The sequence below is a fragment of the Gossypium arboreum genome, chromosome 9, assembly GCF_025698485.1.
Source record: "Gossypium arboreum isolate Shixiya-1 chromosome 9, ASM2569848v2, whole genome shotgun sequence".
NCBI classification, from domain to species: Eukaryota; Viridiplantae; Streptophyta; class Magnoliopsida; order Malvales; family Malvaceae; genus Gossypium; species Gossypium arboreum.
In genome coordinates this window covers 62,941,434-62,967,078 of record NC_069078.1, presented here as the reverse complement: position 1 = coordinate 62,967,078, position 25,645 = coordinate 62,941,434, and the positions used below count along the sequence as shown (strand labels likewise).

At 37.1% G+C, this 25,645-nt stretch overlaps 3 non-coding genes across 3 annotated transcripts; 1 reads left to right on the top strand and 2 right to left on the bottom strand.

Moving 5' to 3' along the window:
• The first annotated feature begins 1,604 nt into the window (after positions 1 to 1,604).
• Positions 1,605 to 1,711, top strand: LOC128281165 (small nucleolar RNA R71). The gene has a single exon (XR_008271377.1). It is a non-coding gene; the product is annotated as a small nucleolar RNA R71 (small nucleolar RNA).
• A 12,417-nt stretch (positions 1,712 to 14,128) lies between these two features.
• On the bottom strand, positions 14,129 to 14,230 carry LOC128281299 (small nucleolar RNA R71). Its single transcript, XR_008271512.1, has one exon. It is a non-coding gene; the product is annotated as a small nucleolar RNA R71 (small nucleolar RNA).
• Positions 14,231 to 16,314: 2,084 nt separating this feature from the next.
• Positions 16,315 to 16,421, bottom strand: LOC128281113 (small nucleolar RNA R71). The gene has a single exon (XR_008271328.1). It is a non-coding gene; the product is annotated as a small nucleolar RNA R71 (small nucleolar RNA).
• Between the last annotated feature and the right edge of the window lie 9,224 nt (positions 16,422 to 25,645).

The window sequence follows — 25,645 nt, the reverse complement described above, 5'->3', positions numbered from 1 at the left end:
TGTTTCTTTAACATGGCTCGTGTAGGTTCTTCGAACTTATTTCCTGCAAAGTAGGTTGCACTACATGGTCAGTTTTAGTAGAATGATTTATACAACCACCTTTAATTTTCGATGTGTTACTTGAATTATGAGCTGGAAGAGTGATTGTTTCGTCTCCCACACGAAGTTTGAGTTCACCTATGCCAACATCAATTATTGTTCTTGCGGTTGCTAAAAAGGGCCTCCCTAAAATTGAAGGAACGTTACTGTCCTCTTCTATGTCTAGAACAACGAAATCAACTGGGAATATAGATTTGTCAATTTTAACGAGTACATCTTCAATAATACCCCTAGGAAATCTAATTGTTTTATCGGCTAATTGAATACTCATCCTAGTTTGTTTAGGTTTCCTAAGACCTAGTTGTTTAAACATTTTGTAGGGCATGACATTGATACTAGCCCCTAAATCAGCCAAAGCATTATTAAACAGAGAATCGTAAAAATCCCTGGATCTTTTAATTTGTTGGCCAGCTTATTCTATAGTATGGCTGAGCAAACCACATTCAGCTCCACATGTGACGCCTCATCCAACTTTCGCTTATTTGTTAAAAGCTCCTTTAGGAATTCGACTGCATTTGGCATCTACGAAAGAGCTTCAATAAATGGTAAGTTAATATGTAGCTTCTTTAATAATTTAAGGAATTTACCGAATTATTCTTTTGTGTGGTCTTTCCTTTTCGTATTTGGGTATGGCATACGAGGTTTGTACTCTTTACTTACCGATTTCTGGTCATTGTGGTCCACCTTACCCTTACCTTTACTTACCATAGTTTCTTGCCTTTGTTCTGGTTCAGGTGCAACTAACCCTTCCTCATCTTCAAAATGTAATTGCATTGATTTGCTCCCTTGGGTTAGATTCAATGTTACTCGGCAGGCTACCTTGTGGTCGTTCAGATATCAATTTAGCGAGCTGACCTATCTAAGTTTTAAGCCCTTGGATCGACGCTTGTTGATTTTTAAGTGCTATCTCAGTATTCTGAAAATGAGTTTCTGACACTGAGATGAATTTTTTTAGCATCTCCTCAAGGTTCGACTTTTTCTCTTGTTGGTAGGGTGGTTGTTGGAAGCCTGGAGGTGGTGGTGGTCGCTGATTCCCTTGGCCTCCCCATGAAAAATTTGGGTGATTCCTTCATCCTGCATTGTAAGTATCGCTATACGGATTATTTTGAGATCGATGATTATTATCCATGTAATTTAACTGCCAGTTCTCCATGTTGTGGCCATAGGGTGGGTAATCTGAATTGCTTGATCCACCTCCACTTGCTTCACACTGCATTACTGGGTGAACCTGTGAAGAACCAAGAAAACCGTCAAATTTTCTGTTCAAAAGTTCTACCTGATTAGAGAGCATGGTGACCGAATCGACGTTAAAAACGCCAGCTATTTTCGTTGGCTTTGTCCTCATGACTTGCCATTGATAATTATTCTGTGACATCTCTTCTATAAATTCATAAGCATCTTTAGGTGTTTTATTATTGATAGTCCCACCAGCAACTGTGTCAACAATTTGTCGAGTTGAAGGATTCAGGCTATTATGAAACGTTTGAACCTATAGCCAGAGTGGTAACCCATGGTGAGGGCATCTTCTCAAGAGGTCTTTGTATCTCTCCCATGCATCGTAGAGTGGTTTTAAATCCATCTGTACAAAAGAAGAGATATCATTACGTAATTTAGCCGTTTTACCCGGCGGAAAATATTTTAATAAAAACTTTTCGGTCTTTGTTCCCAAGTAGTGATTAACCCTCGTGGTAACGAATTCAACCACTGTTTAGCTATGTTTCTCAACAAAAAAGGGAATAACCGAAGGTGAATGGCGTCATCAGAAATGCCATTAATTTTAAATGTATCACATAGTTCCAAAAAGTTTGCCAAGTGAGCGTTGGGATCTTCATCTTGCAAACCATCAAACTGAACAAATTGCTGTATCACTTGAATTGTGTTAGGTTTCAGTTCAAAAGTATTTGCAGCTACAGCAGGTCTAACTATGCTCGATTCAGTTCCTATTAAAGAAGGTTTAGCATAATCATACATAGCGCGGAGCAGGATTCTGATTAACAGCAATCGTAGGATGTAACACCCCGTACCCGCGACCGTGGCCGGAGTCGAATACGAGGTGCTAACAGACTTAACTTAATTATTTCCACAGTCCCTTTAAAAATTTCCAGACTAGCTGGTTACTGCATCACTGTCGCCTTAAAATTCCTATCTTGAGTTTCAAAACTCAGAAATCAGTTTCGTAAATTTTTCCTGAAACTAGAGTCATATGTCCATCTACATATTTTTTTCTAGAATTTTTGGTCAGGCCAATTAGTACAGTTTATTAGTTAAAGTCTCCCATGTTACAGGGATCGACTACACTGACCTTCGCCCATTACAACTTGGATATCTCCCTGTGCAGGGCTTCAATACTGATGCCGTTTGTTTCTATAGAAACTAGACTCAAAGAGGAATCTATAAATATATGGCATGACTCCTAATTGTCTCTGGTTAATTTAAAATGAATTTCCAAAATTGGAACAGGGAATCTAGAAATCGTTCTGGCCCTGTCTCGCGAAAACTTCAATATCTCTTAACATACTGTTCATAGGATCGTTTCATTACTTTCCTATGAAAATAGATTCATCAAGGTTCATTTAAACAATTTATTCACTATTTAATTCCATTCCTACTATTTTTAGTGATTTTTCACATCCACATCACTGCAGCTATCAACATCTGTTTTCAAGATAAACTTTACCTATTTCGTGATTTCCATGGACCAACTATAGTTTTGTCATACATAGGTCCATATATGATCATATTTAGCCATTCCAAGGGCTGATCATTGCCCAACACTTCCATTCCAGTCCATATCCACATCATGAAACCATATACATATACATAAACACAAATGGTCTAATGCCATACTCCACTTCTATGAGCCATTTTGCATGGTCATACACACATACATCACAAAAAGTATTTGAAAAACAACAAAGGGTAGTCCTATACATGCCATATCCAGAGTTCAACTAAAAGAGTACCAAAGGGCTTTGATAGTGTGGATGACTTTGACTTCGATGATCCCGAATCCGATAGCTAACGAACAAAATCTAGAAAACAAAGAGCCAAAGCAAAGGGGTAACCAATTTAATGCTTAGTAAGTTTCAAGCAATGAAATCGGCTTTGACTAAAGTATTACGTTCACATAGCTAAATGAATCACTTTATTAATACACATTCTCATAATCATACTTACTTCACACTTCATCAACATATACACACACAAGGTATCAACCTATCTAAGAGCTGAAAGTTCGTTAGTCGATTGAACGAACACTATTTCAAACGAATTGACTTTTCCGATGCACATGTAAACATACCTTATCGTATGGGTTTTTCGAGCGTATTAATTGAATTTATTACAGCACCAAAACGCTCACCTTCAAACCGAGTTTCTTCGAAATTTAGCCGGATATAACCACAAGCACAATTGCCTTCGGGTCTTAACCCGGATTTGGTAACTTGCACAAATGCCTTCGGGTCTTAGCCCGGATATAACAACTCGCACGAATGCCTTCGGGTCTTAGCCCGGATATAATCACTAGCATAAATGCCTTCGGGACTTAGCCCGAGTATCATTCAAATGCTCATGGACACATATATCAATAATCACGATACATCCATATTTCATTTTCGTTACTAAGGCTCAAACACAAAACATTTATCCAACCTTTCCAATTTTGGCTCAATAGCCACACACAAAGAGCATGATTTCAATTGACTTTACAACGTAGTCCCTACGCACATTCGGCTATCCGCCATAATATGACAAATCATTTCAATATAATTCAAGTAGGGTCATTACTCGAAGACTTACCTCGGATGTTGTCGAATGATTCCGATGGTTATTCGACCACTTTTTCCTTCCCTTTATCGGATTTAGTCCCCCTTTGCTCTTGAGCTTAATTTAACAAATAAATTGATTTAATCATTTGAGCATCGACAAGAGGAATTCAAGGTACTTAGCCCACATATATTCATTAGACATTAAAGTCACATATGTACGGAATTCATGAATTAAACTCAACACATTAGTTAGTACTCTCCTTAGCCGAATTTTCTAAGTCAAGATAAAGCCTTCAACATGCTTACTCATGGCTGAACAACACATCAACCTAGGTACTCATTCATGTGGCCGATTATGCATGTTGGTGTTGAGGCCAATTACATGTTTAATACCACACATGAATGGCATACATTTTACTAACTAATGCATTACATATTGTAGCTCAATACACATCTATCATTTACTTCATAACCGAAACATCATCACAAGTAAATATACACCTTGAGATAGTATATATGTCATACCAATACATCATGTGCAAACATATATACATATAGGTGCAAGGGCCGAATCTCAAGTTGATTATAACCAAATATAAACATATATCCAAAACACAAATCTTACCTACCATGCAATAAGCATAAATCATTCTTATGGATATACCATGGCCGAATACATCACAACACCATATCATTTCGATTTTGGTCATGGTTAAACAAAGAACTTAATGTCTCACTCCAAAAATGCTAAAAAGAAGGTCCAAGAGCCATCAATCCACCATCACATGTATCATTAGCAAGCTTCATATTTAACATGCAATGGCATCAACACAAAATCCACCTTGGCCGAATATCATCCCCATGACATAGCAAAGTTTTGAACCATTGACTAATTAGAACTCAAGCTAGTAACTAAAAACATGCATGAATCTCATGGAACACCATCAAACATACCTTAACTTAGATGCAAATATGGCCGAATATCTTCAACCTTTCTCCTTTCAAACTGGCCAAGAAGAACCAAAGGATGAAGCTTTTCTTTTCTCTCTTTTTTTCTTCCTAGTTTTGGCTCAAAGAAAGGATGAACAAATTTTTTTTTTCTTTTTCTTCAACTCACGGCAGTGGGGGGATCACACACCTTCTTTCCTTTTTTTTTTCATTTCTTTATTCCTCACATTAGTTTAATGTTTCCTCCCATATTGCACCAACAAAACATGTCTATGACATGTTTTGCCCATCCTCCCTTGTCATGGCCGGCCACCACTTATAAAAAGAGGGGTATTTGACATGCAAAACCATTGTTTTGCATGCATGCTTCAATTAGTCATCACACATTTCCCTATCCTACTTTCAAAGTTTACTACTAGGTCCTTTTTAGTGAAATTCACATTTATAACCCTAAATCAAATCATCAAAAATGTCACACACGAATTAACACATATCATAGGCATCAAAATGAATATTAAATTATTTTTATGCCTCGGTTTTGTGGTCCCGAAATCGCATTCCGACTAGGGTCGTTTTAAGGCTGTCACAACTCTCCCCCACTTAAGAAATTTTTGTCCCCGAAAATCTTACCGGTAAATAGGTTTGGGTATCGCTCTTTCATAGAGTCATCGGGTTCCCAAGTAGCTTCTTCTATCCCGTGTTTGAGCCATAACACTGTCACTAGCGGAACCCTTTTGTTTCGCAACTCTTTCACTTCATGTGCTAGGATACGAATCGGTTCTTCTTCATAACTCATATTGGCTTGAATTTCAATCTCTGATGGACTAACTACGTGCGATGGATCAGATCTATAGCGTCGAAGCATCGAAACATGAAAGACGTCGTGAATCTTTTTGAGTTCAGGGGGCAAAATCAAACGATATGCAACTGGACCGACTCGTTCGGATACTTCATATGACCCTATAAACTTCGGACTTAATTTGCCCTTACGCCCAAATCTGAGTATCTTTTTCCAAGGTGAAACCTTAAGAAACACTTTGTCTCCCAGCTGATACTCAATATCTTTTCGTTTCAGATCCACGTACGACTTCTGGCGATCTGTGGCTGCCTTTAGACTTTCACGGATTGCTTTTACTTTCTGCTCAGCATCTTTAATCAAATCAACTCCAAAAATTTTACTTTCACTGAGTTCGGTCCAAAACAATGGTCTACGGCATTTACGCCCGTACAAGGCCTCGTAAGGTGCCATCTTAATACTTGATTGAAAACTATTGTTGTAAGCGAATTCAATCAAGGGTAAATACCGTTCCCATGAACCACTAAACTCGAGGATGCAACATCTCAACATATCCTCAAGTATCTGAATTATCCACTCGGATTGACCATCGGTTTGGGGGTGAAAGGCGGTGCTGAAATGCAACTTAGTACCCAAAGCTTCTTGCAATTTCTTCCAAAATCGTGAGGTGAATATCGGATCTCTATCCGACACGATAGAAATAGGTACCCCGTGTAATCTCACGATCTGAGAAACATACAATTCAGCTAATTTATCCATTGAAAAATAAGTGCGTACGGGGATAAAGTGAGCCGACTTAGTCAATCTATCAACAACGACCCAAATCGCATCTTTCTTACTTGCCGACACTGGCAACCCAGATACAAAATCCATCGTTACTCGATCTCATTTCCATTCAGGTATCATGATCGGTTGGAGTAAACCCGTAGGCACTTGATGTTCCGCCTTCACTTGCTGACATATTAAACACTTCGAAACAAAATCGGAAATGTCTCGTTTCATACCATACCACCAAAACTGACGTCTTAGGTCGTTGTACATTTTCGTACTCCCCGGGTGGCCTGACATTCAGCTACAATGAGCTTCGTTCAGAATTATCAAAATAAGTTCTGAATTTCTTGGAATACACAAACGATTTCTGAACCTCAAACAATCATTATCATCAACTTGAAACTCTGATTCCACATTCGGAACACATTCAGCCCGTCTTGCAACCAACTCATCGTCGACTTTCTGAGCTTCACGAATTTGATGAATCAATGATGGTTTGGCCTTTAATTCGGCTACTAACACATTGTTGGGTAGAATAGACAAGTGTACATTCATCGTCAGAAAAGCAACAAAGATTTCCGCTTAAGGCGTCCGCAACCACATTAGCCTTTCCCGGGTGATAATCAATGACAAGCTCATAATCTTTTAACAACTCGAGCCAACGTCTTTGTCGCAGATTTAAGTCTCTTTGAGTCATCAAATATTTGAGACTTTTGTGATCCGAATACACATGGCACTTCTCACCAAATAAGTAATGCCGCCATATTTTCAAGGCGAATACGATGGCAGCTAATTCGAGATCATGGGTCGGATAATTTTTCTCATGTGGCTTTAATTGTCTCGACGCATAGGCCACAACTCGACCTTCTTGCATCAATACGCAACCTAACTCAAGTAGGAGGCGTCACTATAGATGACAAACTCTTTTCCCGATTCGGCTGCACTAAAATTGAGCTTCCAGTCAAATAAGTTTTCGTTGATCAAAACTTTTCGACATTTTTCCGTCCATTCGAACTTAACATCTTTTGAAGTAGCTTCGTCATGGGTGTGGCTATCATCGAGAAACCTTTTACAAACCGTCGGTAGTAATCGGCAAGTCCCAAAAGCTCGAACCTCAAGAATATTTCTCGAGGCTTCCAGTTAAGTATGGCTGAAATTTTGCTCGGGTCAACTCGAATACCGATCGCGGATACCACATGACCCAAGAAGCTAACCTCTCTAACCGAACTCACACTTGCTTGAACTTAGCATATAACGCTTATCCCGTAAAATTTGCAACACTAATCTCGGTGTTCAAGCATGTTCGGTCTCATCTCTTGAATAGACCAAGATGTCATCAATGAACACAACTACGAACCGGTCCAAATCGTCAAGATCCGATTCATCAAATCCATAAATATCGCAGGGCATTAGTGAGCCCGAACGGCATCACCAAGAACTCGTAGTGACCGTACCTCGTTCGAAGCGATTACGGGTATGTCCGAATCTCGAATCCATAGCGATAATAACCCGATCTCAAATCTATCTTTGAAAACACCGAGGCTCCTTTAGTTGATCAAACAAATCATCAATACGCGGTAACGGATATTTATTCTTTATCGTCACTTTATTCAGCTGACGATAGTCAATACACAACTTCATGGTTCCTTCCTTCTTTTTCACAAACAATATTGGTGTACCCCAAGGTGAGAAACTTGGTCGAGCGAAACCTCTATCCGTCAATTCTTGCAACTGAGCTTTCAACTCCTTTAACTCGGTTGGTGCCATACGATACGGAGCTATCGAAATTGGCGTAGTCCCAGGTACAAGCTCAATACCAAACTCTATCTCCCGAACAGGTGGCAAACCCGGTAATTCTTCGGTAATTTTTCAATAATTTCCACTTGAGCTTTTTTGACTTCAATTCCTTGACGAGAGATATGATGGCCTAACACAATGCCTTCTGTTGCCATGAAATGGCATGTTTCCCAATTTAGAACAAGATGTGTGTATTCACATTGCTGCAATACTTTATCCAAATTGTCAATGTAATGATAAAAATTAATCCCATAGACTAAGAAATCATCCATAAAAACCTCTAAAAAGTCTTCAATCATGTTCGAGAATATTGCCACCATGCACCTTTGAAATGTGGCTGGTGTGCTATAAAGACCGAAAGACATTCGATAAAAAGCGAAAGTACCAAAGAGACAAATGAAGGTAGTTTTTTTCTTGATCCTCTGGTGCAATTGCAGTCTAATTGTATCTAGCATAGCCATCTAAGAAGCAGAAATAGGCTTTTCCAGCAAGCCTGTCGAATATTTGGTCAATGAAAGGAAGTGGGAAGTGGTCCTTCCTTGTGGCCATATTTGCGATAATCCATACAGATTCGCCATCCCATAAGAATGCACGTAGGAATTAATTCGTCTTTGTCATTGCTAACCACAGTGATGCCACTCTTCTTAGTAACACATTGCACTGGACTTACCCAAGTGCTATCAACAATAGGGTAAATAATTCCAGCATCAAACCATTTTATAATTTCTTTCTTAACAATTTCCTTCATCTTCTCATTTAATCTTCTTTGTTGTTCAATTGAGTGCTAGTCTTCATCTTCCAACTTGATCTTGTACATGCAAAAAGATGGACTAATGCCTCGAACATCGGCAATACTTTAAGCAATAGCTCGTTTATATTGCTTAAGAATATGGACCAATTTCTCTTCTTGAGTTACATCCAGTGTTACAGAGACAATAACTAGAAGAGTATTATTATCACTAAGAAAGACATATTTAAGATGAGTAAGTAGTAGTTTCTAATCCAGAGTAGGAGCTTCATCGATAGATGGCTTGAAAATTAAACTCGTTCTATTGGCTAAGTCTAAGGATTCAATCTGCCATCTATGCCGGAGTTCACTATTATTAGCTTCAACCATGTGTCACAATCATCTACAAATTTATCGTCAGATGTCATTGCAAACTCCTCAGGAAGTATTGTGTATTGATCATTGAATTATGCCTCAATTAGATCATCTAGCACATTGACAGTATGACATTATTCTTTTTCCTTGCATGGAATAGATTCGAAAACACTGAAGGTAACGTGCTCATCATTAAGTTGCATGGTTAGTTCACCTTTTTAAACATCAGTAAGAGTTCGTCTGATGGCTAAAAATGGTCGTCCCAAGATTATGGGAACCTCCTTATCTACCTCGCAGTCAAGTATGATAAAATCGGCCAAAAAAATAAATTTATCCATACAAACTAAGACATCTTTAATTTGCCCTTCAGCAAAGATCGATCAACTAGTTGCAATGTCACTGTAGTAGGTTTCATGTGACCAATTCTCAACTTTCTGAAAGTTGATAATGGCATTAGGTTGATGCTAGCCCCTAACTTGTATAAAGCCTTGCCTAAATAATGGTTGCCAATTGAACATGGAAAAGTAAAGCTCCAAGGATCTTTTATTTTGGGGGCAACTTATTTGTCAAAAGAACACTATAGCCCTCTGTGAGTGAAATAGTTTCTATGTCACTGAGCTTCTTCTTCTTAAACAAGAGCTCCTTCATAAATTTCCCATAATTCAGAATTTGCACAAGAGCGTCTACTAAAGGAATATTGACCTGAAGTCGCTTCATTGTGTTTAGGAACTATTGTTATTGCTTATCCTACTTATTCTCCTTGAATCTTTGTGGAAAAGGTAAGGGTGAAGAGACATTTGATGCGTCGACACCCTTGGTTGCGTCAACAGTTTCGAGGGTCGGACATTAGGCATATGAGTGACAACTTGTGGGACTTCTTTGTCTGGTACATCGACAAGCTTTTCAGATTCAACCTTCCCACTAAGGATCATTTGACCAGTAGTTTGAGTTGTGACAGTAGAGTCTGTAGTTGGTTCGCCACTTTGTTTACCACTCCTAAGCTTGATAGCCTTGTAGTGTTCTTTTCCCCTCGGACTAGGATTTTTCGTGTCACTAGGTAGTGTGCCCGGTGGTTAAGCATTCAGATTTGAAGCAAGTTTTCCTAATTGTGCCTCTAACACTTGAATAGAATATGAATTCCCCTGCACAATAGCTTTTCTGAGAGTCCTATGCTTCCGCATTAAAGATTCAAGAGCTGTTAACGGGTCAGAAGGCAATGCCTGCGTGTACTGTTGTCATCAATGTTCTTGACCATGTTGATTCAGTATTGAAGAATGTTATGATTGTGTCTAGGTGTGGTATGGATGCATCTGGCCCTGTTGTGAGTGCATCTAAGTGTGCTGATTTTAGTTTTTCTATTGAAGATTGTAATTCCTTTGTCTTAAATTATAATTGCCTTGAGTAGATATACTCCTATATCTGAATGTGGCAACATTTTTTCCAGCATTCTGAGTTCCCTAAGGTTTTTGATTGCGTGCGAAATTATTATAAGAGTTGTCATGAGAATTGTTGCGGATGTTACTGACATAAAAGGCATTCTCTACATGTTGTGGAAAATCTTCATAGCTGTGATTGTCACTGCACATCTTACAACAAAAGGTAGGAACATCAACTTGTTGAGCGACTTGTATAGGTGCAACCTCACTAGCCCCTTGTATATTTTTTATCATATTTTCAAGAGAAGAAACTTGAGCACTAAGTGCAAATATTACGTCCAATTCAATAACTCCCAAAATAGCTTTTTCTTGTGCAGCTCTAGAGATTAGATATTTGTAATCATTTTGAGTAATTCTCTCCAAAATTTCAATAGCATCATTATAAGTACAATCCAGCAAAGGTCCATTGGCTGATGCGTCGACAAGATTCCTCTTGTGTAAATTTAGCCCATTATAAAAAATCTCAATTTGTGTTTCCTGTTGAATGCCGTGCATAGGACAATGTCGAAGAAAAGATTTATAATGTTCCCATGTAGTGTGAAGATTCTCATTGTCTAGCTGATGATAAGCTGTAATATCATTATAGAGACGAGCATTCATTGTCAATAGGTTAAATTGCAAAACAAACTATGTTGCTAGTGCATTCCAAGAAGTAATTGATCCGGTAGGTAACCCAAAAAACCATGTATGAGCTCTTCCCTGCAAGGAATAAGGAAATGACTGCATCTTCAATGCGTTATCAAGAATGCCTTGTTGACTAGAGGAAGCACAAATCAATAAAAATTATTTTAGATGTTCTCGTGCATCTTCATGTGGCAGTCCAGCATATTGCCCAGTAGAATTCAACATTTGGAACATTACTAGCTAGAGCTCAAAATTTCCAGCTTGGATTGCTGGCCTAACAACTCCCAGTTGTAAATCATCCAAGACAGATACTACAAAATCTCGTATAGTCCTATTTTGTATTTGACCGTCTTGCTGCAATAGTGGGTCATTAGCATTTTGGTTCTACATTAGGGGTATAACTGCAATGTTTCTTGGCAAAGCCATATTCTTTTGTTTTTATAGTCTCCTCCGAACAGTTCTTTCAATTTCTGGATCAAAATCAACAATAAACTATGAATTGCTTTTAGTCATACAACACCTAAAATAAAATGTGAAAATAAAAACAAAACGAAAATAAGTTAGTAGCAACTAAATATTATGAAATAAAAATAAACATCAAACAAACGCTATCCCCGTCAACGGCGTCAAAACTTGATCGGCTATTTAACGCCACAACAATAATTGTTAAGTGTACATTGTCAATGCAAGTATGGTAGATAAATATGAGTCTGTCAGATATCGATCCCAGGAGGATGGTTGTCTTTTATCTATTAATGTCAGTGCAATAAATAGATAAAATGAGATAAACTGTGAGAGTGGTTGTTGAAGCAATAACTTCAAAATAATAAGATAAAATATGATAGTGAGAAACTGGGATCCCCAATGTGAATATTCAACATAATGCTAAGTGCTCACAAGGTAAAAGGGATATTTTATTATCGATGCATTAAACTGCAATGAATATCTTACCAAGCTTAACTTCTATATTTAATCTAAGACTTAAACATGCACATTAGCCACACCTAATCCTCTAATCCTCTAATCCTCTAGCAACTTGTGTTGTCATGCTTGTTAGCTTGAACTGTCACCATACCTTCCAGTGTCAGTGACTGCAATAACATTTCCATGCTAAAAACATTCAAACTCAAAGATTAAACCGTAGAAGCAAGATTGAATAAAATAACAAAAAACCTAGAAATCATGTGTACTTCCATACTAACATGAAATCGAAAGTAATCACCAGCATTAGAAAAGAAAAAATGAAAGAAACAAGTGAAGAATACTATTCCTAAACAACTTGTTGAATCCATCTATTCCCTCTTGTGTCTAGACAACTCGACTTGAATCTATGTATTCCCTCTTGTTCGTACTTAGGGCTCCTCGTCAAGAGCTGGTCTGCATCCTTTTCATGTCGGTTCATCCATAGGAGCTTAAGCTGCCATAGCCAAAAGCTTCACGAGGTAAGTTGAAGAAGATGATCTATAAAGCTCTCTCCTTTTTATTTTCTCTTTTTCTGAATATTTATCTCTTTTTTCCCCCAAATAGCCCAGGTGTCCTTTCATCAGAATCACACTGCCTTTGTACGTACAAGTTAGTTGTACCAGATTGGACAGCTCACACATTTTTGTTCCTATCAGGACAACTGTCAGGTGCGGCGACAATTCTGGGCATAATCTGAAATTACTTATGCAGTGACATTAGTACCAAAATATGAAAAAATTAAGGATAAATAGGCTGAGATCAATTGAGTTATAAAATGTAATTTACTAAACTAAAAATGCTAAAATATGTGCTAAAGATAACTAAATGGGTACAAATTAACTTATAAGTAGGAGAAAACATATGTTATTTCTAGTACTATTACCTGGGTATTGTTTTGATTCTTGGTTGTAAATAGATTATTTTCTTATTTTGTTCTTTGTCATGTTCTTTAGTTAATTTCATTAGTTAATTTTAGCTTTCAATCAATCACTCCAATTTGTCCGTTAAATAATAGAATTTAGTCCTCGTAGGAACGATATCTTTGCTCACTGTAGCTATATTATCAATTTATAAGTGCACTTGCCTTAGTCAGATTTTTATTTGGTTTACGACTACATCAAGTTTTTGGCATCATTGCTGGTGACTAAAAATATTAGGAAATCTTTATTATTTTATCCTTTTTTATTTTTATTTTGATATTTTTTAATTTAAATTTTACATTCTAATTTTGCGTTTGTTTGCTTCTAGTAGGTTCTTTTGATTTATGACTAGAGGAAACCCGATGGATCCATTACCTTTTTATAGTGAGATCAGAAAGACTACTCGAAGATACCGTAGAGAGGTTAGAGAAGCCAACCAAAATGAACAGAATATAGTAGACAATCAAGAGGAAAATGATATTATTGTGGAGATGGGTGATATTGAAAATAATCAGCAGCTTTCTGCAACTCTTGCTCCTTGGACTATGTATGATTATGCTAAGTCAACTTTGATTGGGGCTGAATTGAGTATTTTGAGACCAACTATTGTTGCAAGGAATTTCAAGCTGAAGTCGAACACAATTCAGATGGTATAATAGCATGTTCAGTTTGATGGTTTGCAAGATGAAGATTCAAATACTCATTTGGCTAAATTTCTAGAGATTTGCGAGAAATATAAGATTAATGGCGCTACTGATGATGCCATACGCTTACGGTTGTTCCCATTTTCTTTGAGAAGCAAGGCAAAACAGTGGTTGAATTCATTTCCACGAGGTTCTATAATGACCTGGACTCAAATGATTAAGAAATTTTTGTTAAATATTTTCCATCGGCTAAAATAGCTAAGTCAATGACATCTCTTCTTTTGTTCAATTTGATATTGAGACTCTTTATGATATATGGGAGAGATTTAAAGATTTTTTGAAAAGGTTTTCTCATCATGGACTATATTTGTTGATAAACCGTAATTTATACATTATTTTATCCCATGCTAAGCCTATTTATGAATGGTTTCTCCTTAGTTTTTAGTGAATTTGATGCTCCTAATCCTTTAATTTCATGTTTTATACTTAGGAGAGCATAGGAGAGTAAAAAGAGCAAGAAACGGGCCGAAACGGAGAAAATGGACCCACGTGGGAAATCAACACGGGCTTGACATACTCACACGGGCGTGTCACACGGCCGTGTCCCTTTGGCGAGATTGAAGCACGACTTACACGGATATACTACACGCCCGTGCTTGTTCAATAGCCTTGACCACGAGTTGGAGTAATCGCACACGGGCGTGTCTCTGCAGATCCCAAGTATAACCCTATTCAGAAAAGGCCAATTTTGGGGGCTCTTAAGCATTCTAAAGCCTATTTAAACACTTGATAAGGAACTTAGAAGGGGGACGCAGAGTAGGAAGCAAGGATTACTCAAGGAAAGCCGATTGATCCATCTCAGAAGCTGGATTCATCATCAAGACTGAAGATCTCCCTTCAAGTTCCTTCAAGAGTTTTGGGAATTCTTAGGTTTTGTTATCTGTATGCTTTTGAGAGGTTTTCTTTCATAAGTATGAATTAAACCCCCTAAATACCTAAGGGGAATGAAACCTAAGATGGATCTTGTTATTATTAACTGAATTGTATGATAAATATTTGACTTGTTCTTAATTATGTGTACTTAATTCTTGTTTTGGTATTCCAGGATATTGATTCAAGTTAAGCTCTTATTCAGAGGAGCAATAGACCCTGTCTAAGAGTAAATTTGTCATAATTAAGCAGAGTTGATTGCACGCCTAGAGATAGGGTGATAAGATTTTGTCGGATTAGGGTGAAACCTAATAAGAGAATCCATAGATCGAATTAATATAATTCTAGGGTGTTAATTAGAAAGAGATTTCAATTATTCAACCCAGGGTTAGACGTTATTAGTCTCGAGAGAGATAATAATATAACTTAGGGATTTCTACGGATCAAGTCAAATGAATAAATCGTCTGATTTAGAGTCAAATAACAAGTGAAGTCTAGGTTGATTTTTCCTTAGCTATTGTCTTAAACAATCGAATTTTCCCAAAAGTATTTTCCCAAATTTTCTTTCTGTGCATTCTTAGTTAATAATTAGTTTTGATAACCAAACCTCTTAATTTTTAGGCTAGATAATAAAAAGGAAGTAAATACTAGTACTCGTAGTTCCTTTGGGTTCGATAATCCGGTCTTGCTGAACTATACTACTGTTCGATAGGTACACTTACCTTATTCATGATAATAAGTTAGTCTCAAGAACGATTCATTCATAAATCTTTAAAACCTGTCACGAATATCACGTAGCAAGTTTTTGGCGCTGTTGCCGGGGAACTAGGATATTAGGAACACTCGATTTTTATTACTTTAGCCATTTTACTTTTATTGAAATCTAAATTTTTATTTTCTTTCCTAATTCTTCATTTATTTTCTTCTAATAGGTTTTTCTAGTTTATGACCAGAAGAAACCCGTCAGGACCGTTACTGTTTAATAGTGAGCTCGATCTCATAGTTCGCAGAAATCAAAGAGAAATAAGGTGAAGTTTACGATATACAGAGGAAGAACACAAGGACAATACTTCAACCACAACCGAGGAGATGGCTGAAAACCAAGAAAATTTGCTACCTCTTGCGATTGCTATAATCAGAATCCTGCTCCGCGCACTATGTATGATTATGCTAAACCTTCTTTAACTGGAACTGAATCAAGCATAGTTAGACCTGCTGTAGTTGCAAATACTTTTGAACTGAAACCTAACACAATTCAAATGATATAGCAATTTGTTCGGTTTAATGGTTTGCAAGACGAAGATCCCAACGCTCACTTGGCAAACTTTTTGGAACTATGTGATACATTTAAAATTAATGGTGTTTCTGATGACGCCATTCGCCTTCGATTATTCCCTTTTTCATTGAGGAATAAGGCTAAATAGTGGTTGAACTCGTTTCCATGAGGATCAATCTCTACTTGGGAACAAATGATCGAAAAGTTTTTATTAAAATATTTTTTGTTGGCTAAAACAGCCAAATTACGTAATGATATCTCTTTTTTTGTGCAGATGGATTTAGAAACACTCTACGATGCATGGGAGAGATACAAGGACCTCTTGAGAAGATGCTCTCACCATGGGTTACCACTCTGGTTACAGGTTCAAACCTTTCATAATGGCCTGAATCCTTCGACTCAACAGATGGTTGATGCAGCTGCTGGCGGAACCATCAATAATAAGACACTTGAATATGCCTATGAATTTATAGAGGAGATGTCACTGAATAACTATCAGTGGCAAGTCATGAGCACAAAGCCAACGAAAATAGCCGACGTTTATAATGTCGATTCAATCACCATGCTCTCTAATTAGGCAGAACTCTTGAATAAGAAAATTGATGGTTTCCTTAGTTCTTCACAGGTTCACCCAGTAATGCAGTACGACGCAAGTGGAGGTGGATCAAGCAGTTCAGAATACCCACCTTATGGCCATAACATGGAGAACGAGCAGTAAATTACATAGGTAACAATCCTCGATCTCGAAACAATTCTTATAGCAATATTTACAATACAGGTTTGAGGAACCACCTAAATTTTTCATGGGGAGGCCAAGGAAATCAGCGACCACCACCACCTCCTGGCTTCCAAACGGCCACACTATCAATAAGAGAAAAAGTCGAACCTTGAGGAGATGCTAACAAAAAATTCATCTCAGTGTTAGAAACTCGTTTTTAGAATACCGAGACAGCACTCAAAAATCAACAAGTATCGATTTAAGGGCTCGAAACTCAGATAGGACAGCTCACCAAACTAATTTCTGAAAGACCACCAGGAAGTCTACCTAGTAACACTGAACCCAACCCAAAAGAGCACGTAAAAGTAGTTACACTAAGGAGTGAGAAAGTGTTAGCTGAATCTGAAAAGAAGTCACCACAAGATGCTGGCAGAAAGGATGTCGAACCCAAAAACAATGACAATATAATGCCAAAAGAATATAAACCACCAATCCCATACCTAGCAAAGTTGAAGAAAGACCGCATGGATGCACAATTCGGTAAATTTCTTGAACTTTTTAAACAACTACATATTAACTTACCTTTTGTTGAAACTATATCGCAGATGCCTATATATGCAAAATTTTTAAAGGAGCTTCTAACAAAAAAAAGGAAGTTTGAAGACTTATATACAGTGGAATTTAATGAGGAGTGCTTAGCCATAGTCCAAATAAAACTGCCAACCAAACTGAAAGATCCAGGAAATTTTACTATTCCCTGCTTAATTGGTAGTTTGAATGTTGATAAAGCACTAGCTGATTTAGGCGCCAGCATTAATTTGATGCCATATAAAATGTTTAAACAACTTGGTCTAGGGGAACCTAAACCCATTAGGATGAGTATTCAATTAGATGATAGATCTGTTAAATATCCTAGGGGAATTATAGAGGACGTACTTGTAAAAGTAGATAAATTTATATTCCCTATTAATTTCGTTGTGCTTGACATGGATGAAGATGTTGAGGTTCCTTTAATTTTAGGTCGGCCATTTTTAGCCACTGCTAGAGCTGTAATTGATGTGGGTGATGGTAAATTGGTACTTAGAGTAGGTGACAAAGAGATTATTTTTAAAACTTATGATGCCATAAGATTTTTTAGAGAACAGGACGACTCATGCTATTTTATCGACTCTATTGATCATGCTACTCAAGAATATTTTTAGGAAATCGTACACAAGGACACGACGGAACTGTGTCTCACTCAAGGAGAGGGGGTGGATGATGATTCTGAGATAGGAACCAAACTACACTCCAATGAAACCTCCCCAAAACTAGCAGAATATGAGGGAATTAAGGTAGAAGATGAACTTAAGCAAAAACCCTCTATTGACGAACCTCCCAAACTAGAACTTAAACAATTGCCGAATCACTTGGAATATGCATTCTTTGGAAATAATTCTACATTACCGGTAATTATTGCATCCAACTTGCAACCCAAGGAGAAAGAGGAATTACTCCAAGTATTAAGAGAGCATAAAAGGGCCATAGCTTGGAAAATTTCTGACATTAAAGAGATCAACCCTTCTTTTTGCACCCAAAACATTTTAATGGAAGATGAATATAAACTATGCGTGCAAGCCCAAAGATGACTGAAATGAAGGCAGTTGTTAAAGCTGAGGTAATTAAACTCCTAGATGCTTGAATTATTTATCCTATTTCTGACAGTTCTTGGGTAAGTCCAGTGTAGGTTGTTCCTAAGAAAGGAGGCATGACTGTTGTAGCCAATAAGAAGAATGAATTAATCCTAACAAGGACAGTCACAGGTTGGAGAGTATGCATTGATTATAGGAAGCTAAATGATGCCATGAGAAAAGACCACTTTCCCCTTCCATTCATTGACAAAATGTTGGAAAGTTTGTCAGGACGCATGTACTACTACTTTTTAGACGGACTCTTTGGCTATTTCCAAATCCCAATAGCCCCTGAAGATCAAGAAAGACGACATTTACATGTCTATACGGTATGTTTTCTTATCATAGAATGCCTTTTGGATTATGTAATGCTCCTGCTACTTTTCAGCGCTGCATGATGGCCATTTTTGACGAACTCGTAAAAGACGTCATAGAGGTATTTATGGATGATTTTTTGATTTTCGGTAACTCTTTCCAGCTTTGCCTAAGAAATTTAAAACGGGTGTTAATAAGATGTGAAGAAACAAACCTTGTGCTTAACTAGAAAAAATGTCACTTTATGGTTCAAGAAGGTATTATGTTAGGACATAAAATTTCTAGTAGAGGGATTGAGGTTGATAAATCTAAAATTGAAACCATTAGAAAACTACCCCCACCTAATTCGGTTAAGGCGATTAGGAGCTTCCTAGGACATGCTAGGTTTTATAGAAGATTTATTAAAGACTTTTCTAAAATAGCTAAGCCTTTGACTAAATTACTAGAAAAAGATGTGCCTTTTAATTTCGATCAGGAGTGTTTAGAAGCATTTAATACTTTAAAGGATAAATTGACTAAAGCTCCAATTATAATTGTACCTGATTGGAATTCACCTTTTGAACTAATATGCGATGCGAGTGATTTTGTAGTAGGTGCAGTTTTGGGACAGCGAAGAGATAAACATTTTCAACCTGTCTATTATGCTAACAGGACTTTGACAGCCGCACAAGAAAACTACACCACCACGGAGAAAAAGCTGCTACCTGTGGTTTTTGCATTCGATAAATTTAAGCCACATTTAATATTGTCTAAACTTGTCGTTTATACTGACCATTCCGCTCTTCGCCACCTTTTGACTAAAACTGATGCAAAACCTCGACTCATTTGATGGATCTTATTATTGCAGGAATTTGACTTGGAGATTAAGGATAAGAAAGGAGCGAAAAATCTTGCAGCTGACCATCTCTCCAGGCTTGAATACTCAAGTACCAAAGAACCAGATGTCATTGGAATAAATGATTCATTCCCTGAAGAGTAATTTTTTGCTATATCTAATTCTGAGGTACCTTGGTTTGCAGATATTGAAAATTTTTTAGCCGCTAATATTATCCCAAAAGGGTTGACACATCAACAAAAGAAGCGATTCTTCACTGATGTGAAAAAATACTTCTGGGAAGACCCTTTTCTTTTTTGTAAATCTGCAGATCAAATCATTAGGAGATGCGTTACAAGGACAGAAGCATTGACAATCTTGGAACATTACCACTCAAGACCGGCTGGAGGACATTACGGTGGAAATAAGACCGCACATAAATTCCTCGAATCAGGTTTTTATTGCCCCACTCTATTGATGCTAACAGGTATGTTACTTCTTGCGACAAATGTCAAAGGTAAGGTAATATATCTAAACGTGATGAAATGTCTCATATATATATGCTCTCATGTGAAATATTTGACATTTGGGGTATCGACTTCATAGGTTCATTCCCTAGTTCATTCGGGAATAAATACATCTTAGTAGCTATTGATTATATGTCCAAATGGGTAGAAGCCCAAGCTTTACCTACTAATGATGCTAGAGTAGTAGTACGATTCCTTAAGAAACTTTTCTCTCGATTTTGTACACCAAGAGTAATTATCAGTGATAGGGGTACTTATTTTTGTAACACCAAATTTAACAAGACCCTCAAGAAATACGGAGTTCATCACAGAACAGCTACCCTTTATCACCCTTAAACTAGTGGCCAAGTCGAAGTAGCGAACCGAGAGCTTAAACGTATCCTAGCAAAGACAGTAGAATAAAACAGGAAGGATTAGGCGATGAAAGTAGCTAATGCTTTATGGGCTTATAGAACTACTTTTAAGACTCTCATAGGAACATTACCTTACAGACTTGTTTATGGGAAAAGTTGTCACCTACCGTTTGAGTTGGAACACAAGGAATTTTGGGCTATAAAGTTTCTAAACCTTGACCCTAAACTTGCAGGTGAAAACAAGTTGATGCAGTTGAACGAGTTAGATAAGTGGCGAGCCAATGCATATGAAAATTCGTGCCTATATAAGGAAGTGACGAAACGCCGTCACAATGTCCGTTTGAAGCAACAAAGGCAATTTAAAGTTGGAGTTCTTGTCCTGTTATATAACTCGAGGCTTAAATTGTTTCTTGGAAAGCTTAAATCATGATGGTCAGGTCCTTTCATAGTTCAAACTGTATTTCCATATGGTACAGTAGAGGTAAGTCATCTATCACAAGGCACTTTTAAGATAAATAGACATCGTCTCAAAATGTATAATGATGAGAATTTCAAAGATGATAAAGAGGAGCTACGGCTCCATGAAGTTACCAAAATACACCCACAAAGTAGAGTCAAGCTTAGACTATAAACAAGCACTTCTCGGGAGGCACCCCGAGCACTAACGGTACCAACTTCTTTAAATTTTAGTCTTTAACATTAAATTCACTAACTGAGTCACTGAACACAGGATTTTCAAAATCGCACGGCCAGGCACATGAGCGTGTCGTAGGCCGTGCACAACCATGATATGAAACACGGCCGTGCGCTGCAGCCGTGCGAAAATAGGGCAAAAAAGTTTTCCTTAACACGGGATGCGATAAGTTACCACGGCCGTGTGACATGGCCGTGGGCGAAACTGCCAAAAAACCACGGGCGTGCGACACGCTCGTGTTTTGAAATCGTGGGAAAACCTGTTGATTTAGCACGGGCATTCGACATGCCCGAGCCTATCCCTATGGTCGACACTGTTACAATAACACGGGCGTGTGGCTGCAGACACCGGTGTGGGAGAAGCGATTGAAGATGGACACGGCCGTGCAACATGGCCGTGCACAACAATGCGCCCAATTTCGAACACCATGAAATGCATGGACTAAAACAAAGGTACACGGGTGTGCCCCACGGTCATGTGCCCCAATTTCTCTATAAACACCTATTATCTATTTTAGCTTTATCTTTATATTTTGAAATTACTTTTTATTTCCTGTTAATACTATTTTATCTTGAGTTTTCACAATTTTTATTTTATTCTCAGCTATTTCATTACGAGTAAATATGCTTCATTACATTTCCTAAAGAATTCCTGATTTTATCACAGTCATAAAGACCTCCAACGCTCATCACCAAACAGGAACTAAAAACTCCAACGGCGCAGCATTTGTGGAACCCAACCTCTACCACCACCGGAGTATCCTCCTCCACCCTTATCATTGCTTTGGTCGTTTATTCTCCATGACTCCAATTCAAGGAGTTCATTAATCATTTAGGAAGTTTCACTTGTCTCCCTATCTTATGATTATTAATCTATCTTTGTCAATATATCTTTCTTTGTACATTGAGGGCAATGTACATCTTAAGTGTAGGGGGTCTTTTATATCATCATTAGAAATCCCTGAATTTTGTCTTATTCTCACGTGAATCACTCATATCACTATTAGAATGAATTTTGATTAATTTATGATTTTTATTGATGTCTTGAATTAAAACATAGGTATTTATGCATTGATTGTTTAAACTGTAAGACATTAGGGAATCAAGCATGATAAGTTGATTTTTGAAGAATTAAAAACTTTTAGGTTGTTTCCCTAATTTTAGGTATTATTTTGAGTTGAAATTCACAAGTTTAAACATCAAAAAGCTATAATTTTTGTGAGATCTTAAGCGTTTAGAGCATATTTTATTCCTTTCATGCTCACTTTCATTATGAGTGCGTCAGTTTTGATTTGTTATTCTAGAACTTGCTTGATTATATATGTCAAGACTACACCAGTTGATTTGATATGTCAAAATGATAAAGGCACTTAGGTTTAACCCACTCACTCCATAAAGCCTACCTTCATAATTAACCCTTAGTGAACCCCTTTGAGCCTAACAAACCATTAATTGATTTACCCTCAATATTAACCCATAACCCATTATTGTTGAAATCCCCTAATTTGATCCCTATTTTTTTCGAGATTTGATTTGAACTAATTGCTTAGCTATGTTTTGTTCTTATATGTATTTGACTTGTTCTTAAAATAAATTACTTCAATACATATTAGTAGTAATTCATCGTTTTTGAGCTTGAGTGTTAATTCCATATTCTGAAAAGAAGCTCACTTGTAGTCAACTGATGACTAGTTATTTTTCTAGCTAAGTAATTTTTCAATTCAATCTAGATTCTAACATCTTGTTTCAGCTTATGACCACACCCCTAACCAAAGCCACATTACAACCCTCTAAAAGACCTTTTTTATTGATGTATCAGCTCAATATATAGTGGTGGAAATTTGATTTTCAAGCAAGCCTATGTAATAACTTTTCATATTGACTAATGAGTGCTTTTATTGATGTATTTAAACACCTTGAGTGATTTGAGTAAATCTTTAGTAAGGATGTTAAACTCTGTGATATTTTGATCAAAGGTAATCACTTAGATGAGGGGAGACACCTATGTTTTTGTGATAAAATGCTCAACTTGGAATGTTTGAAACTTTGATGTACTTTTAGTTGAATTTTCAATGTATGAGTACTTATGGATTATTTTGAGATATTATAGATAGGGATTATAAATTGAGAAGAATTTAGTTTGATTATGAGTTGAGGATTTTTGCTTGAGGACAAGCAAATGCTTAAGTGTGGGGGTATTTGATAAACCGTAATTTATACATATTTTTATCCTATGCTTAGCCTATTTATGAATGGTTTCTCCTTATATTTGGTGAATTTGATGCTCCTAATCCTTTAATTTCATGTTTTACACTTAGGAGAGCATAAGAGAGTAAAAAGAGCGAGAAACGGGTCGAAAACAGAGAAAATAGACCTACGTGGGAAATCAACACGGCCTGGACTTTCTCACACGGGCGTGTCACATGGCCGTTTCCCTTTGGCAGGATTGAAGCACGACTTACACGGGTATACTACATGCCTGTGCTTGTTCAACAGCCTTGACCACGGGCTGGAGTAATCGCACACGTGCATATCCCTACCGAGCCCAAGTATAACCCTATTCGAAAAAGGCCAATTTTTGGGGCTCTTAGGCATTCTAAAGCCTATTTAAACATCTGAAGAGGCACTTAGGAAGGGGGACGCAGAGTAGGAGGCAAGAAATTACTCAAGGGATTACTCAAGGAAAGCCAATTGATCCATCTCAGAAGCCAGATTCATCATCAAGACTGAAGATCTCCCTTCAAGTCCCTTCAGGAGTTTTTGGTTTTCTTATGTTTTGTTATCTTTATGCTTTTGAGATGTTTTCTTTCATAAGTATGAACTAAACCCCTTAAATACCTAAGGGGAATGAAACCTGAGATGGATCTTGTTATTATTATCTGAATTGTATGATAAATATTTGACTTGTTCTTAATTATGTGTTCTTAATTCTTGTTTTGATATTCCAGGATATTGATTCAAGTTAAGCTCTTATTCAGAGGAGGAATAGACCCTGTCTAAGAGTAAATTTGCCATAATTAAGCAGAGCTGATTGCACGCCTAGAGATAGAATGATAAGATTTTGTCGGATTAGGGTGAAACCTAAAAAGAGAATCCATAGATCGAGTTAATATAATTCTAGGGTGTTAATTAGAAAGAGATTTCAATTATTCAACCTAGGGTTAGACGTTATTAGTCTCGAGAGAGATAATAATATAACTTAGGGATTTCTACGGATCAAGTCAAATGAATAAATCGTCTGATTCAGAGTCAAATAACAAGTGAAGTCTAGGTGGATTTTTCCTTAGCTGTTGTCTTAATCCATCAAATTTTCCCAAAAGTATTTTCCCAAATTTTCTTCTTGTGCATTCTTAGTTAATAATTAGTTTAGATAACCAAACCTCTTAATTTTTAGGCTAGATAATAAAAAGGAAGTAAATACTAGTAATCGTAGTTCCTTTGGGTTCGACAATTGGTCTTCTTTGAACTATACTCTTTGTTCGATAGGTACACTTGCCTTAATCGTGATAATAAGTTAGTCTCAAGAACGATTCATTCATAAATCTTTAAAACCTGTCATGAATATCACGTATCATTTGTGACTCCAAGTTCACACTTTTTACAATGGTTTGAACCCCTTGACTAGACAGATAATTGATGCAGCAATTGGTGAAACATTGAATAACAAAACACCTAAGGCATTTCAAGAGTGTATTGAGGAGATGGCACTGAATAATTATCAGTGGCAAGTTATGAGAGTAAAACCTATCAAGGTAGCTAGAGTTTTTTATATTGATGTAGTTTCTATGTTGGCAAATCAAGTTGAAGCTCTTATAAGAAAATTGATGGTTTAAATTTTTCTAAGCAGATGAATCCAGTGATGAAATGTGATGCAAATAGAGTGGGGATGATTAATTCAGAATATTTACCCTTCAAGTCTAACATGGAGCATTCAAATTTCTCTTGGGCTAGTCAAGGAAATCAAAATTCACAACCCCCTCTGGGTTTTTATCAACCTTATCAATAAGAAAAGAAACTGAACCTTGAGGAGATGTTAGTTAAATTTATTTTGGTGTCAAAAATTTGATTTCAAAACACTGAGACAACTGTGAAAAATCCGCAAGCATCAATTTATGGACTCAAAAATTAGATTGGACAACTTGCTAAACTGGTTTCAGAAATACAACAAGGTATTTACCTAATAACACTGAACCCAACCCAAAAGAGCATATGAAAGGCAGTTACATTGTCGAATGGGAAAGTGTTGTCTGAACCTGAAAAGAAGATGAAACAAGAAACCAATGATAAAGATGATGGGATGACAAAAACTGAGAAAATTCAAACACCGGTGCTTAAAGAATACAAACCATTGATCCCATATCCAGCAAAGTTGAAGAAAAACCGCATGGATGAACAATTTGGTAAATTTCTTAAACTTTTTAAACAATTACATATTAACTTACCTTTTTTGAAGCTTTCTCAAAGATGCCCACATATGCAAAT